The following is a 6,883-nucleotide window of genomic DNA, read 5'->3' as shown; positions in this document are numbered from 1 at the left end:
CCTACATCACCAATGGCCTCTGACATGATAAACCTTTCTGTTTGCTTGGTTATGCTCTAGCATAAATGGCTGTTAATGAAACCCCAGGATTTCAGCTTAGCACCTAACCACTGAAATCATGGCAGAAACTGAGAAATAGGAAGTATGTGGCTACTGTCTAAAGGAGCCTCTGGAAGAACTGGAGATGTGAGTGAGTAGTGGATGATTTTTCCTAGAATAACTGGGAAAGTCTTTTCATATCTAAAGTAGCTCTTGTCTCCTGTATCATGTTCATCATCAGGGTGTGCTGTGAGGGGTTTTTTAAGCAGATGATTCAGTGTAAATAACTAGGGTGGCAAGATTGCAGGAGGAAGCATTAGGCTAATGACAGCCAAAGCAGATTCCTCCTGGCAGTGGTATGAAAAATATTAACAAGGAGCCAATGCTGCTCATTGGTACATAATCCTGAATCAGCATTACCCCTTCTGATCCAAAAAGACAGCCAAATGTTTGAGATCCTTCTGCTTTTTCCAGAGAGAAGAAACTCACAAAGGACCCAGACATTTCTTATTAAATGCATGAGACTGTGTCAACTGAAGTATTGACTTCTCCCTAAATTCTATGGGACTCACATAAGAGTGGGGATTTTTATTCTGCCCACACAGACACATACAAAATATCATTACCTTATCTTGTGTTATCCAATCAAAAGATCTGAAACTCTAGATCAACACTGCCTGAAGTAAAGGCCTTAGAAACAGCAGAGTGAATCAAGGTTTTGCAACAACTCAGCCAGCCACCTTCTAAACACATTCCACCTAATTTCAGCTGCCTATCCTTTGGGAGCCAAAGCTGCTTTCCCAGTGTCAACAGAGCAATCTGTGCATCTCTGATGGGCATTCCACCCACCTAAAATATGATAACTTTCTCTCAAAGAAACACTCCTACCCTTAACATTCGCAATAAGCACCTGGTCTTCAAGGTACAGTTTTTGTTTAGCTTTTCGATGAGGATTTATACTCCTGGGTTAGTCTCTATTGTTCCAGCTGTAAAGTAACTACAGCCTTCTTGTACACAGGCCGAAAATAAATTACTTGTTTCCATGGATGTTTAATAATACCCACTTCATTTTTTTTTTTTTTTTTTTTTTTTTACAGTATTTTGAACTCTAAAGCTCATGAAATCTATAAATGGACATAGCAAATTCAGGAATGAGCATGAGGATCCAGTCTCATTTAGGTCTGCAAGAAGAAATGTTTGGATGAACCTGCAAATGTCTCTAGAAGCAAATTTACTGGCTAAATTACTGGATTATCATATTCTAACATATAATTCAAACGGTATTTTTTATGGAGCAACTGTAAATTCTGAAAGCATAGCCAGCATCCATATCCAACAATACACATTAAGCTCAAGAGAAGCAGGGACAAGCCTTTGACACTGACGCAAGGGCAAAGCAGCCCTGCAGCACAGCATACACTCGTTATTCCTCAGTGTCATCGTTCTCATGGTAATAGAGAGCCAGAGGCTTGTATTGCCCCAGGTGTCTACCAATCCCAGCTCCCCCACTCCCAGAGGAAAAGCCCTTTACATGGTACTTCTCTTCCTCACACCATTATTATACTTGCCAGGATCTGCAAACTGGCAGAAGCAGCAGAGTAGTTTTGAAAATAAGGACAATTGTGGTTTAATATGTCATATTCTATACATGAAATTGTATCATTTTATACAAATATGTATCTGTTTCCTATAGGCCCTCTTCTGCATTATCCTCAGGAACTAAAAAGCCATAGTCCACACCACAGAATATCCTCCCACTGTAACATTTAAGAAGTTTTCACAGATGAAGCCAGATTGTGCATGTCTCCAACCACACATCCGACTCTATCTGTAAACCAAGCCACACTGCTGAATACCAGCAAGCCCTCTGTATCCACATGAGGAATCACACCCAGAACAACCGGTGTACACAAGGCAGTCTAAGCTTTAAAACATGTAAAGAAATATGTGATATTTTTGCCTCTGTTCATTAATATGAAACAGCAATATTTAAGCAAACAAAAGCAGTCTTAACTCCATTGCCTCTGACACCCAGTGCCAGTTTCTACAGGTTTAGAGACACACTTTATGAATATGTTTTACCTTTTACAAGAAAAGGGTAGTAGACTGTAAGTGCTGATAAATATCCAAAGTAACTTCAAGATAAAAAGATGAAGAATAACATTTTCCAATACTATGCACTACTTAGAGTAACAAGGTTTAAAAATAAGTAAATAACTTTAAACCTACCTACCCTTCTTTAAATGTAGAATATGAGAATTTTGAAGGTTTTTACTTCTATATGAAGTTGTATTTACCTTCCCCACTGCCCAATCAACATTGTTTCACTCTATACCACAGACCAAGTTTATGTAGGAAAACCCAATTTAAACCCAAAAATTCTTTCATCTAAAATATTAGGAAAGCGTGATTTTGAGAAGTATCCACACTTTTCAGCTACCTTTTTCAGTTACCAACAATTACTGTTGAATGCTGAGGAAACTAACTTGGACCCTAGAGGATAAATTCTACAGAAGAGCTGAAACCAGCATTTACCAAGGAATTGAAAGTTTTATTTCATTAATACATCACAGGAGAAACAAAAGCAGATCTGGGCTGTAAGTGTTCAAGTTATAGTCGAACATGAAAACTGACTTTCTAAGATGCTCCTTACTTTCTCCAATCTCTGGGCTGGAACATAAGTGTCCATGTTATAACCACCATTTAGTACCATTATGTTCACCTTTCACTGTATTTTATCAGCCTCAAAGACTAGAAAACACCTTCTGCTACTGTTCAGTTCTGGTTAATCCACTTACAGCCAAATTCTTTTACATAGCACATTTCTGGTCAGTATTACACTACTTTGGGCAATTATTTCAGACAGTTTGTTGTAAACAAGCCAGACCAGAAAGCTGCCTTTTGGTCCCATAAAGGTAGCAGCTGAATGGAGAAAAGCAAAAATTAAAAGGATCTCAGTAGTGGTGGAACAAGAGAGAGCAGGCAAGTGACAAAACACTGATTGAAAATTCAGATGTGCAAAGGAATCAAGGTGAAGATTACAAGGGTAGAGGGGAAAACAAACAGAATGAGCAAAAGGAACTGTCGGCCAAAATTCCCATGACCTGCCCTGCCAGAAGGCTGTAATCCAGAACAACAGGATACACTGCTTAATTACAGTTGTTAAAACATAGTCTAACTACTTACTCTTACAGTAGAACAGAATTATATACATACATACATGCCACCCTTGATGTGAGGCATGTGAACACGCCACATTTCCAAACTGGAAAATTAACACAAGTCATCACTTCTTCCTGTTCACTGGGAGAGGAATTATGAGCTTCTCTATGTGTAAAGACAAAAGGGGTCTGGAGCTACTGAGATACCACATACATAAAATACCGCTCTCACATCTACTCACAGCAGGATGCATTTTGAAAAGGCCCCAAGAGAACTCCAAAGAAGGGTATGGGTTTGCAGGTACAGCTATTGCATTCAGGGAGGGAAGTGGCAGTTCTAGCTTATGGCTGAGTTGCAGGAGAGGGAAAGTTAATCAGAACCAGCAGCTACTAAGCAAAGCTTCAAAGCAATGAAGTCAGGTTCTGGAGGAGTGAAATTCAATGCATCACCAGGCAGACCTTCTGGTCTCCGAGTGCCTGCAAGGAAATCAAAGCACACATCTAAACAACTGCTTACATAATTCTATGTGCATATGCCACAGGCTCCCATCTTATTACAGATATAAGAAGTGTTGTATTTAAAAATCAGCAATTGTACAGGTTAATCTGTTGCTCTCTTCTTCTGTGGTATCAGTCTAGGATAACGCCAGAGGCTTATTGTAATAACTTTGCATTTACACTGAAGACTACATTTCCTCAACATTATTTGTACCAGTCACACTCTTTACATACTACATATATATATATATGAGAAGGCATAGTCTACAAATCCTAGTATCCTTAGCAAAATTTAGTAATGTCAAAGATGATGTACCAGCCTGCAAGGCCTTGCTACAGCCAACAGCCACTGCCTGCATTCACTTAGTGGATTTATAGCATCCTATTTTTCACAAACAATAGCCTGTAGAGACAAACCCACATTAACGGTTACTGCCATTAAATGGCTAGTGGGACAGCATGATCATCAGTGCTGAAGTCTGGTGGACAAGTTGAGAATTTGGTCAAAGTTTTGGCTCCAAAATAAGACCAAAGGCATTCACACTGTTTGTATCACAGTAGCATTCTGTGCCTTGCAATGCTGGAACAGGGAAACAAGGGAAGAGCAATGTAATGAACTCATAGAAATTGCTAAAAGCTGCCTCTGTCACAGTTCTTGCATTTTAAGAGGAGGTGAATCAAAACCTGATATTATTTTTCCACAACTAGAAGACTAAGTTTTACAGAATCTCAAAATACTCACTAATTTAAAAAACTGCAGAGCTATCACTATATTCAAACTTGACACCCTAAGCAAAAGCTCTGGAAGAAAGATTAGAAGTAGCTACTCTCTAATTAGCAGCATATGATCTCACAGCTATAGCTCAAACCTATAATCTCTGGGATTTCTCATCCTTAAAACAGACATCCATACACTAAACACACTGTTGTAATACCTCACTAGTTATCATTCCATTCTTGGTGCCAGGAAAAAAAAAAGCTACCCCAAACCAACAAAACCACCAGAAGTAGCAATGAAGGTCTGCATCTGAAGCACAGCTCTAAGTATTCAGCTATGTAATACGGCCTGATTAACTTTTGCTTAGTTTTACTCACTTTAACATATTTATGCAGAACTCTAACTCCAAAAGACTCACAAAGAGAAAGCAAGCTGAATAGCATCATTAAGGGCAGAGAGGAAAAAACTTACACACTTATATGAAAAAATAACCCAGAGAAAGAACGGGAGGAAACCCCCCACACCCTTTAGTTTCATGGGATTCCCTGCCACCTTCTCACTCTCTCCTTTTATTTCTCCCTGTCACTCTTTGAAGATAAAACATTAGGAGAGGTTTTCTTGCTTTTGGAAGTGGCCATTAACAGTTCCATAAGCATTTTATCCAATGCTGCATTAGCACCTACATTAAATTTTACCTTCTTCACTTCATAAGGCATTTAGCATCAGTTCTCCACACACATCTTTTTAGCTGTGAGGCTACACCATTTTACAGAGGATCTAGAGAGCTGGAAAATCTCAGCAATCTGAAAAACTGTCAAAGAATCAGCAACTAAGAGTCCCCTGGGGTTCAAGACAGTCATATATAATCTTATATCTCTCTAAAGAGAGCACAGAGCAGAGTACAATACAACAAACAGCTGGAAAACAGCATCTTGAAAGTGCAGTGGCTATGATCTCTGCATTACAGAAGTAGTAAAATACAGCATATGCCAAAGAAAGATTACTCCTTTGAAAGCTTTGAATCAAATCAGCGATCCCCCAAACAACAGCACACTTGCTTAAGTATTATTAGCTTATGCTACTGTTTTTTATTTGAAGACAAAAATAATATTTAACATTCAAGGATGCAAAACCAATTTATACTGGTTCTAACATAGTGTTGTGGGTTGGTTTTTTTTACCTATAAATAGACATACAACTCACCTTTTAAATTCTTCTGTATACTATTATTCCCCTTTAGGAGCTTGGACCATTTTATTGCTCTTCTAGTGAGTACCACGAGATATCTGGAAAAGAATGCTTCATAGGATGCATAATCAAAGTCTTCCGGCCTTTCAAATCCATATGGATCAACCCTGCAAAATAGAAGAGAGTTCTTGTTAAAATGTTTCTACATACCTACAGCTGGAAAACAAACAAACAAAAAAAAAAAAAACAAAAAAAAAAACAAACAAACAAACAACCAGTAACAAACCACAAAACACATAGATGCAAATATGCTTTAAATAACTTCCAGTTGCTATTTTTCAAAGCACTAAAAACTTTTTCCTCCCAACAAAAGCCTACTTTATATGAATTTAAACATGCACTGTTCAGTCACTTTTACAGATTTCACTACTTCTGGAAGTAAGGAGCTTCTAGACCAAAGGATCCATTTTGTGCAAAACCAACCCACATTATGACCACACGGAAGTCTGGGGGGTATTTTTCTCCACAAGACATACAAACAGTTGAAAAGTATGAAGGTATAGCACAGCAGCTCAAACATGGCTTGAACTCACTGTCCACACTGTCCTGCACAGAAAAATGACAACAAGAAGTGTAAAAAGTTAAAAACTATTTTTAAAAGTGGTAATTTCTGAAATTATCTTTAGGAAAGTATACAGCTTGGAGGAAAAAAAACCAAACCAAAACACAAATCCTTGCGTCAATATACCTTCTGCATACTTTGTATCAAAAATGCTTATTTTACTATCTTTAACAATATGTCAGTGTTAGAGTAGATTATCTCAGGCAGCACAACACTGATGGAGTTTCAGAACCGCAAGTCTGATTTTGTTTTAGCTTTACATACAGCTAGTTCACCTTGCTAAACTAGATTTATGACAACTTCCGGGGATGCTTTACACCTGCCAATTATCACCTCAGTACACAACACCCATCGGCTTCATAAAAGTTAAACAGGCAGAGGAGTCTGTCCCCTCAGAAAATATTGCTAGATGGACATCAGGGCATAACTTCCAAAAACACACTGTCCATTTCATTCACGGAGTAGGAATTTGCCCATGGAGCAGCACTGGCACAGCCTTGGGCAAATTCTGGTTCACGGGATCGTCACGGGTAGTGCAGGATGAATCAGAACAGGAAGAATTAAATATTCAGACCTCAGATTGTTACTATCTAAGCAGCTGTTAGAAAAGTCACCTTTGTATTCACATGCTCAAGTTTGACACAGAAGCCATAGGTG

At 38.5% G+C, this 6,883-nt stretch overlaps 1 protein-coding gene across 1 annotated transcript in view; it reads right to left on the bottom strand.

The window, feature by feature from the left end:
• Nucleotides 1-5,769, bottom strand: part of GRTP1 (growth hormone regulated TBC protein 1) — a 34,454-nt gene extending 28,685 nt beyond the window's left edge. Inside the window, exon 1 of the mRNA XM_010010894.1 lies at nucleotides 5,620-5,769. The gene's annotated coding sequence lies outside the window, so the exon portion shown is untranslated. The remainder of the gene's footprint in view (nucleotides 1-5,619) is intronic.
• Nucleotides 5,770-6,883: the final 1,114 nt, after the last annotated feature.

Source organism: Nestor notabilis, unplaced genomic scaffold (assembly GCF_000696875.1).
Source record: "Nestor notabilis isolate BGI_N333 unplaced genomic scaffold, ASM69687v1 scaffold21803, whole genome shotgun sequence".
Taxonomy (NCBI): Eukaryota; Metazoa; Chordata; class Aves; order Psittaciformes; family Psittacidae; genus Nestor; species Nestor notabilis.
This window is presented reverse-complemented; position numbering and strand designations above follow the sequence as displayed.